An 11081-nucleotide genomic window follows, 5' to 3' on the forward strand; every position below is an offset into this window, starting at 1 on the left:
TAATAAAACACAACAGTGAGGGGATGAAAACTAATGAAGGAAGGGGAAAATGCATAATACATCTTGAACTGACGAGATTTAGTCCCAATTTAAGTCCGTTTAGTTGACCCGATAGCTTGCGATTACATCTGCACATTTATTTAGAATACTCCTGGGAATTAATAAGCCCTACTGGCTAGTCGTGGGCATTTTAAAAATCAAACTTGGTCTCCATTTTGTTTCATCTCTGGTAAATACATGCTTTTCAATAAACTTCCTTCCTTGTAGCCTTACCGATGTGACAGAAAATCAACTGTTACCTTCCTGACTGGATGGGTGGCCAGGAGACACTATCATATCTAAAAGGGGGAAAATAAGAAGAGTCTTCAATATCACATGAATATCACATGCTTGACTTCAGAAATGCTGCTTACATACACAGTATGTTCTCCTATGCTGAATACATAGATAGTGTGACTTGTTTGCAAGAGAGTCATATACCGGAGACAAGAGACTCTTTACACTGCTAGTCATGTTTTGGGTGCACATAGTTCTCATGGGATTGGTTGGGAGGCCCCTGCTGAGATTTGCTGGCAGACTGTGGTACCCACTAAAACAACTGTGACCTTCAATAAAAGCTCATGCCCTTCGTGCCAAAGCAAACTTGTGAAAAATTGCCTACTTTCACAACCCGGACAAAACCTTAGGAGGGCTAGAGTCACTATTTAAAGGCCCTTTTAAAAGCCAAGAGAAATGGACGCCTGGTTTATTTGAATACTGGTTCTTGTAAATGGCAAAGCCACAATGAGCCAATTTGCGTTTCATACCTACACTTGATTAAGCTCAATCAAGTTGACTAATCTGGCGAGTGGATACAATGAGAGCCCTTGGCACTTTCCTCTTAGATAATACCTGGAGATTTCACAAATTTGGGAAGTTTGACCTTGAATATAAAGATGTAGTCATTAATTGATGATTTGGAAGGCGCCCTATTTGTGTATTTTAGATAGTGTTCATTGGACTAAAGAAAAATATTTACAGAAAAGCAGGAGGTACATTTGATTAAGAGACTATTAACCTTAGTTCAATATGGTTCCTGTGTGTGTGTGTGTGTGTGTGTGTGTGTGTGTGTGTGTGTGTGTGTTTTGTATTTAAAACTCTCATTGTGTCCCTTTAGCCTAGTGCTAAATCAGAATGTCACCACTTCATCCTGGCACAGGTACCTGGTAATGGGGATGAAAGGTACATGGAACAATTTGTGTCTATCTGAGTCACCGAACGTTCCTTCAACAGCACAAATGTGTCATGTGTTTTGTCGTGTCTGGTCTTGAGCAATAGAAGCTTCTTGTGGGATACACAAGTCGGGGGATGGGCAGGATCCTGACTTGCAGGATATGAGACAATAACTATACATAGATTTTCATCCATAACTTCATACATTTTTCTGGAATGCCATTTACAAACTGGTAATAGGAGTTGCTATTGGAATTGGGACTGGAGCTAATGAATAAAAGTAAGGGGGAACTCTTAGTTTTTATTTTAAAGTTTGACATGTGAATGTGTGTATGTCTGGCTGGGTGAGTACACAGATACAGATAGATAATCCATTCCAGAATAAATAGCAACAAGCCACATTTTTGCTGCTTCTGTTTTCAACTGGATAGATAATTTTCTCCCTTCTAATTTTTTTCAATTTTAGTGCCTTTTTTTTTTATCAAATAAGGCAAAGAAATTACAAAACAGCTAATTATTTCTTTAAACAGTAACTCTGTAGCTATAGAAATACATCTTCTTATTGAAGTCTGGTGTTGGAGAGAGATGATATATCAATGATAACAGCGTGAGATAATCAGCCATACCTCTGATCAAAAAGTTAAAAATCCCACAGACACAGAAAAGAGAAAGAGCAGAGGGAGAGAAATCTGGTGAGGGAGAAGCTGTAGAAGACAAGAGAGGTGGGTAGATGAAGGCCCAGAAAGTACAATAAATAGGGCATATGGTAGGACAGACTATGGTGGAGGCTGGGCTCACCTGGGTGGGATCAGCACTATGTAAGAGTCCCTGCCATGTGTTGCTTTAACTGGATGCTGACTGACTTGGGTGTGGTGGCCCTAATGGACCCAACTGACCTTATCATCCCTCTTTTCTGAAATTTGGCTCTGGTCTCACATCTCCGAGTCTAAGTTGCTTACACATCAGACAACCTCCACCCCTTCACAGTTGCCTATTCATAGAATTCCATTACAGCTGCAGTGGGGACAAGAGGCTTCTGTTATCCATCCTATACTTTCTCTAACAGGCCTGTGTGTTGCAAAAGTGATTTTACTCTCAGCTCAGATGCGTGAGGCAGATGATGTTAAAGAGAAGATGGTCCAGGAAATGGGCCTGTCAGGACCCCCATTCCTAGGTTGAACTGTCCTCACCAAGGGGATAGAAATAAGAGTGAGCTGTGTAGTGCAGACTCTGTGCCTGCTGCCTCATATATAATAGAAGCTCTTACTTAAGTGCCCTGTGCTTGGAAAGAGCCTGTTGGCTCACTATATTTTAGAAGCAAATCATTTGCTTACAGCCCACTCCACAGACTGTTCAGAGCACAAAGCTCTACATTGGCGCTATTGCCATTTTAGACTAGATAAATCTTTTTGTTCTGGACTGAAGTGTACTTTTTAAGAGGTTTGGCAGCATCTCTGGTATCTAGCCATGAGCAACACTCCCCATGTGATACGTAACAATATAAAATGTCTGTAGGTCCAGATGTTGCCAAATGTACCCAGAGGTAGAAGACTCATCAGTACTTGAACATAACGGATGGAGGATGATTTTCCTATAACATTTCCATCTTGGCTCACATAGAACTATGGTGGGTGTTTGGATAACGGATAACATTGGCTTTTTCTGGTATCCTCATCTCTTTAAGCCACATATTTTAAAGCTGCATTAGGCAGTTGGCTAGAGGCAAGGGAACACACTAAAAGTCTCCACATAAGTTAACTTAAGGTGCTAATCCAACGTGGCATCTATATGGTAACCAAGCTTATTCTTGCTAATACAGACTTTCTCTTCCCTAAATCTTTCCTATGTGATTGCTGAAACTGACTTGGCATTTTATCACAGATATTTGGGAAATCAGGAAGTGGAGAGAGAAAACAGAAAACCACTGTCAAGTGGAGATCCTGGTCACATACTGCCTGCTGCAGGGCCTCTTAACCTACTGTCACTTTCTTCTCTATTCTCTTAAACAATGACACCAGGATCTATGGCTACAAATTAGGATTCAGACACCTTACTTCTCAGATGGATCACATTTATCAAGTGTTGACTTGAATGTGAGGAATTTTGACTCATCCCAGCCCCATACACTGGAATGAAAGAGAACATTTCTTAGTAAGCAAAAGGGCAATAAAGTGAAGTCTTAAACTTGCTGTGAAGCAGGAATAGGGAAAGCTCAGGAGTAGGCTGATTGACTCATGGAATTATTGATGAGGTATAAATAGAATATTTCAGTGTGAGAAAGGAATGAATATATATATATATATATATATATATATATATATATATATATATATATATATATATATATATATATATATATATATACTGGCTAGTTTTGTGTCAACTTGACACAGCTGGAGTTATCACAGAGAAAGGAGCTTTAGTTGGGGAAATGCCCCCATGAGATCCAGCTGTGGGGCATTTTCTCAATTAGTGATCAAGGGGGAGGCCCCTTGTGGGTGGGACCATCTCTGGGCTGGTAGTCATGGATTCTATAAGAGAGCAGGCTGAGCAAGCCAGAGCAAGCAAGCCAGTAAAGAACATCCCTCCATGGCCTCTGCATCAGCTCCTGCTTCTTGACCTGCTTGACTTCCAGTCCTGACTTCCTTGGTGATGAAAGTGTAAGCCAAATAAACCCTTTCCTCCCCAACTTGCTTCTTGATCATGATGTTTGTGCAGGAATATATATATATATATATATATATATATATATATATATATATTGTCTTAGGAGAGAGAGAGAGAGAGAGAGAGAGAGAGAGAGAGAGAGAGAGAGAGAGATAAGGAGCGGGACATGGTGGCTTACACCAATCTTTCTTCAGAGAATAATCCAACTGTCCTCTGCAGAATGAATACACATTGCAGAACAATCATGTGTATCATTAATAATAAAAAGTTTAATAAGTAATACACCAAAAAGGAACCCAAATACACCAAGGCAAATATCTCTGAAATTCCAAATAAAGTATAATATTGTGTAAGCATTAAAAAGCCATAATCCTAGACATGCTCTAAGGTCATTTATGTGTTGAATGATAGACAATGAGTGAACAGAATCATTTAAAAGTCGGTGCTTAAACACCCCAGCAGTCCACTGAACACAGAAATTCATCCTCAGTAGGAATTCTGCTTTTCAAGAGAAGACACCCAAATCTGGTAAAAGAGGAGGCAGCTGCAGAATGAGAGAAGTGAAGTGTTTCAGAGAGGGAGATAAATGTTGAAAAAATAGAGGAGAGATGAACAATCCCATTCTCTGAGAGTGATGGGAAAATGAACACGAGACAGAATTTTCTAATTACACATGCTCTTCAGTTAAGACACTGAAATGCTGGGTGGTCCTGCAGGTAATGAGTTATCTCGAATGATTGTCCACAGTCAGTCACAGATTGAAGCCAATTGTACCCTTTCTCCCTTCTCTCTACTGCACTTAGCTAGAAAAGAAAAAAGGGGGGAAAAACACCCTGAAATGTCCGTACCACTGACAAGTCAAGATGTTACACTGTCATCAGCCATGAGCACCAATTTAAACCAGCTTTGAAACTTTCAGGCAGCAAACTTATGAATAAGTATATACTGAATCTTCATTGTTCGTATGCTATAATGTTTCAGACATGCCCAGTGACTGATGAGAAGCAAATTATTTTTAAAAGTCCACAGGAAACTTTAAGTTCTGACCCAGCCTTAACATTTTATACCTTCTGTCATCTTCAACTGGTCATTATTACCTTTAAAATATAGTCCTAGAAAGTGTGTGTTTGGTTGAGGGGCAAGAGTAAGTGTCTATTTTGTACAAGTGTGATTTAAGGGAGTTGGAAAAGAGCTGTGGGGCGGGGGAGGCTAAACAGATAATCGCTATGACAGCAGGAAAGCCAGAACTGCCAGACTTAAAACAAACATTGAAAACCTAGAATGGTTGTTCCTTGAAACAATACATCTTATAACAGGATGTATAAAAAGCACATCATTATTCCCAGATACTAAGTATGATACTGAAGAAATATCCCTTTGCCAGTAGAAAGAAAGAGCCAATCATTCTATATAAGGTGAGAGGAAGGCTTAAGTGGACATTGGAATGTGTTGGTGGAGGGAGAGAAGACAGGCTAAGGAGTTCAACCCAACCTAAGGATATATAAAAATGCCACATAAAAATCTACTTTGTGTAAGTGAATTTAAAAGATATATTAAGAATAATGGGATATAAAGTTGCCTGGGTATGAAACAGGGGCGTTTTGGAGAACTTGAGGGAGGGGGTTAATATAATCAAATAAAGTGTATGAGATTCTCAAAGAATTAATAAAGATATATATTTTTAAAAATTGGGAAAACTGCGAGTGGGGCCTGGAGCGAGGGTGAGGTGGGGTGGGTGGAGCGAGCAGGGCCAGAGCAAGAAGAAGGGAAGGGGAAAGAATGGGAAGACTGCATTGTGAAGAGAAGTATCCTGCATGGGTGAAATTTAAATGAAAAGGTCTAGTATGTGTTACCTTCTTTTGAGTCATCGGTCAGAGAACCTCAGAAGTTCCTAAAACAATACAGGCTATTGTTATTAGAACTAGATCAGACCCTGTTGCTGAAGATACCACACACTTTTGTTACAAGACGTAGAAAACTCAAGTTGAAACTGAGCAGTAAGCTTCCTAGTGCCTAAAAGTGCTAGGCAGGCTACTGGAGAGAAAAGCCATTAATGGTCTTTCCCAGATTTGAAATCGAGCTTCAGCTCTAGTCAACAGGCAAGATATATGCCCCGGTGCAATAATGACATGACTGTTATGGAGGTAACCACACACATCCTTACTGGATTTGAGATCCTTTCCATATGAGGGAATTAATGTTGGGTATGGAAAAAATGGTTAAAAGCCTGTGGCTAGGGAGTTCATAGAATTTGCTACTGTTGCTCTGCTAAATATGCGTGATATCAAAATGCTTTTAAAATGTTTATGATTACACCCATAGGCTAGTGCTGTTTTCAGCATTGGTTAGAGAAATTGCTGCCTGTGGCGGCTGGCTGCTTTTAGTTATATAGCCCTGCAGAGCAGCTTTAGGTACTATGAAAAGTTAGCCAGCAGGAAGGAAGCTTAGCTTTATATGTTTTAGCTTGATATGTCTATGTCTTGCAACTCACAACTGATCAAAATGCTGAGTTGAGTGCTTATCCCTAAGCAGAACATGTATGCTTTCCAAGGACCAGGGAGCATCACAGAAGAGGGGGCAGACTATGCACAAGAATGGGAGGATGGGGTGCAGTGTCATGAACTGCTTTCTTGTAGACATGACATGCACCCATGAACTCCCAGCAGTTACCTGTACCAGACTGAACCCATCAATATTCAATCACAGTTGGGAGGGGCTCATGACACTGCACCCTTCCCTGAGGAAGTGTAGGCAGTTGATGGCTGTTGAGAGAAGAGAAGTCATTCCTGAATGATGTAGCCAGTGGTTAGTGGTTAATTTCTCTTGCTAAGTAACCCACCATATTCATGTGAGCGATTGTAATTAAATGCAATTGGACACACATGTCAAAAACAGACATGAAAGAAAGAAGGCAACTAGTTTGAAAGAATCAGTTCAGTGGGCTGGGAAGTGGTTAAAAAGAGTAACTGGAAGTAAAAGTCTCCAGATATGTCAAGTGATGCAGACTCACGGGATGTTTGCAGAGACAAGGTGTTTTGCTGAGTCAAGACCCACGGGAGGACACATGATGCTTGGAGAGAGTATAAATAGGACTCAGTGGACAGTGATGGGGCACTTGCATAGCTAGCTTTGTAACGCTTCATTGGTCTCGCATCTTTTGCTTCAGTGAGAGAGGCATGACAGGGAACTTCTCTTGTCATCAAGGCTGGCCCCAGTTGCTCCAGATGACTCATGCCGATTCTGTGGAGGCCTGGCGGTTTCTGCTGGACTGGGCCACTGCTGCTAATTGGTGTTTGGTATCCTGACATTACTGAACTGGACTGCTGGTATCCTGACAAACAGAAGTTGGAATTGCCTCAAGGAACTACTTCTAAACAGGTCAACATCTTCTTGTCCTATTTACCATCTTTTCTCTCCTACCATTGGATGGTGGGCTAAAAGGAGGGTTCAAGCATTTAAAAACCCATATTAAAAGTGGGTTTTAAAAAAAATCTAAGCTTACAGTAATGGGGGACTATAACCAAAGTTACATCTGTACATGCGGTGGTATATATGAAAAGGTGTGAAATAACTGATTCAATGGAAAGCACACTTTTATTTATTTATTCATTTGTTCATTCATTCTTTTTTTTGAGACACATGGTTTCTCTCTGTAGCCGTGGATGTCCTGGGAGATCACTCTGTAAACCAGGCTGGCCTCCAACTCATAGACATCCATCTTCCTCTGCCTTCCAAGGGCTGGAATTAAAGCAATGAGCCACCAGTGCCCAGGAAGAAGCATTTAAAGAATGATCACATACTCTTACTGAAATGCTGGCTCTTTAAAAGAAAAGCATAAAGAAACTCATTCTCTCTGCCTTAGCAGTGTTATTATTGTGCCAAACATAAAGCAAGAGAATCCTTTGATAGCTTTTTCCATTGTTGCTAGACTCTGAACTTAGGTCTCAGTTACCTAAACAAGTAACTTAAAGTCCTCTGTTCTTGACAAGGGTGGGGTGCTGTGGAAAGCTCAATTTCAAGGCCCTACTCCAGGGTAAGGACTGCTCCTGAAGGCCTGAGCTGCTGGGTAAAACTGGATAAATGCTTCTTCTTCTTCTTCTTCTTCTTCTTCTTCTTCTTCTTCTTCTTCTTCTTCTTCTTCTTCTTCTTCTTCTTCTTCTTCTTCTTCTTTTTTCTTCTTTTTCTTCTTCTTCTTCCTCCTCCTCCTTCTCCTCCTCCTCCTTCTCCTCTTCCTTCTCCTTTCTTCTCTTTTCCTCTTCCTCCTCCTCCTCCTGCTCCTCCTCCTCCTCCTCCTCCTCCTCCTCCTCCTTCTAGGGCTTATATTTAAAGTGAACCTCTTCCACTTTCAAATCTATCATAGGACATTTATTTCCAACACTTTAAATTTAGATATTTCAAATTCAATATACTCTGTAAAACTTTTTCTTTCTTTTGAAAAATCTTTTTTTTTCCCTTTCTTTCTAGGTCAGACTTTTCAAATGGCAATCTGACAACAAGATCTTCCAAAAGGTAGAGTGGAAATCAAATCATTAGGTGGGAATAAAATATACCACTGGATTTCCTTTGAATTAAGCTTGCATTCAGCAGCAAGACCCTTAATGCCCTAGAGCCCCAGTATCTTTACCTGTTAAAGAAGTATACTACAGCCAGGCTGTGTGAGTTGTTATAGAATTTGAAATGCTTGATGTAAGGTGGCTGGCACTCACTATGTATGACTTAGATAATAACAATGAAGCAAATGCTATGTTAAAATTGGAGGACTGCTGTGAGTTGGAGGCCTGCCTAAGCTACAAACTGAATTCAAGGCCAGCCTGGGCTGCATAGCTAGGCCATAGTTCAGAAGAAGAGAAAGAAGTGGGAGAAGGAAAAGGAAGAGGAGGAGAGGGGAAAGAGAATGGAGAGAGGGGGAATGGGAGAGGAGGAAGTGGAAGGGAAAGAAAAGGAGGAAGAGGAGGAAGAAGAAAAGGAAGAGAGGAAGAAGTGGAGGAAGAGAAGGGGGAGAAGGAGGAAGATGGGGGACAGGAAGAACATAACTGGGTGGCCTTGAGAAAGACACCCAGCAGAACTTATTTCAGTAGAGCTCAGAAACATCCTGTTTACATCTTGCTGCATCCATGGAGTGGGGAGGATCCATGAACATGGAATAAAGCTCCTGCCAAATTTAAATAAATGTAAGAGAGTTATCAGTAGCTTTGGGGGTAAAATCCAGGCTTTCATCGGTGAGGAGACTTGAAGATTGTCAAAAATACCTGCAAGGAGAAGAAAGCATCTCTCCAGCTCTAGAAAAATCATCATGATTTATTCTTCTAATGGAAAAGCTTTGGGAAAGCACACCAGCTGTGGTTTATGAGGGGGAAGTGAGCCAGAATTCCTTGCGGGCAGGCAGGGTCATTGCCATAAGGGGTCAGATCTGGATTATGAGTGGAGGTTAGCATCACCCACGTGGACATAAGCATGCTCAGGCATTACATAGACTGTGGTGACCAGCTAGGCTTTTGGGTGATATTGTCAAGCAACAGCAAGGCAGCTCAGCCTTCTCCATTGGCCTTGAGCAGCACTTGGGTCAAATGTTTGGGGCTGGGGCAGAAGTAGCAGGTTTATGTTGAAGCTCCAGCTGGTTGCCCAATCAACACGTGTGAGCAGTTTATCCATCGCTGTAAATCACAGCCCCGCCCCCTTTAGTGTTATAAATAGGGATACGTAAATATTTTGGATTCATCAGCCTCCAAGTATTCTTCAGATGTCTTGGGTTCACCCAAACAGAACACATCGTGCGAGCACATTCTCCCTCGCTTTTTTTTTTTTTTCTTTCTCAGAACTGTCTGTGATTTATGTGAAATAGAATCCATATGTTTCTGCTTCATTTACACTTAAATAATCAAACAGTCCTGTGTTGTAAGAGCTGCTTGCTGTCCAAGCTGTGTCTGAGCTCACTAACCCTCCCCCACTCCCCCACAAGCAGTTTCGTCCCTTAAAAAAAATAAAGCCAAAGAGAAAAAGAGAGGGAAAGAGACAGGCAGTGGGAATGATGTAGGGAGGCCTGTTTTGCCAAGACGAAATAATCTTCAATACCACAGCGTTCAATTTAGGCAGAGATGGCAAACCCAAGAATTTCAAGTGAGTCCAGAATATAGGTGTGAACAAAGGCGCCTCTCCAAGCAAGTTAAAAGCAGCTTACACACACACACACACACACACACACACACACACACACACACACACGCAACTTGATAACCACACTCTGAAGAGAGGGAAAGCATAAGCCTTAGTGTCCAGCTAACAGCTGCTGCAGATTGTCATTCCCTATGCCCTGAGAGTAAGCAGCCCTGTCCAATCCAACCCGGATACAGAATTTGACCTGGTGGCATGGTCTGGTGTCTTAACTTCCCATTTCCTGTCATGGTGTCATCTGGACCAAACATCCAGCTATGGAACTGAGTATGAGTGTGTATTTGGAAACGTGTGTACTTATTTATCATGCAATTTCTTTAGAGATAGCTTTTAGCTCACAATAGGGCAACATACATAGTGCATGTAAAGTGAGGAACATGTGAGCTAGAATTGGCCAAAAGCCAAATGTAAAGGCTACGTTTTCTTGCTTCAGCATTGAATCACTGACACCTTAGCTGCTCTTATGTCACTTTAGGCCTAAGTAAACATTGGCGATTAGAAGGAAAGTATCCAAACTAGAAATACTATAGTGGTTACATTAGTTTTAAATATCTGTGGAAGACATTGCCACTCATTTCCACAGCATTCATATGAAGGACTTCATGCTCCAAAGTGATCTTTACATGTGACCCCCCCCCCCAAAGAATTAACAGTCCTGTGGATAACTTCGTCTGCTGGGAAGTTAGTTCTTGCTAACTTAACACACCTAGAAAGAAGGATCCTTACTAGAAATGCCTCCACCAGACCGGCCCTGGCCATTTCTGTGAGGCGTTTTCCTAACTGCTGACTGATGGAGAGGGCCCAGCCCACTGTGAGTGGTCCCATTGTTAGGCCGGTGGGCCTGGGTTATAGAAGACACTGTTTAAGTAAGCAGCATTCCTCCAAATGTCCCTGCTTCAGCTGCTGCAGCCAGGTTCCTGCCTCAAGATTATGTCCAGGCCTCCCTTCATTGTGGACTGCAGTCCCTTTATTCCCAAATTAGTTTTCGTCAGAACTTTACTCTAGTAACTAAAAGTAAATTAAGGCACATA

Source organism: Mus pahari, chromosome 15 (genome assembly GCF_900095145.1).
Source record: "Mus pahari chromosome 15, PAHARI_EIJ_v1.1, whole genome shotgun sequence".
In the NCBI taxonomy this organism is placed as follows: Eukaryota; Metazoa; Chordata; class Mammalia; order Rodentia; family Muridae; genus Mus; species Mus pahari.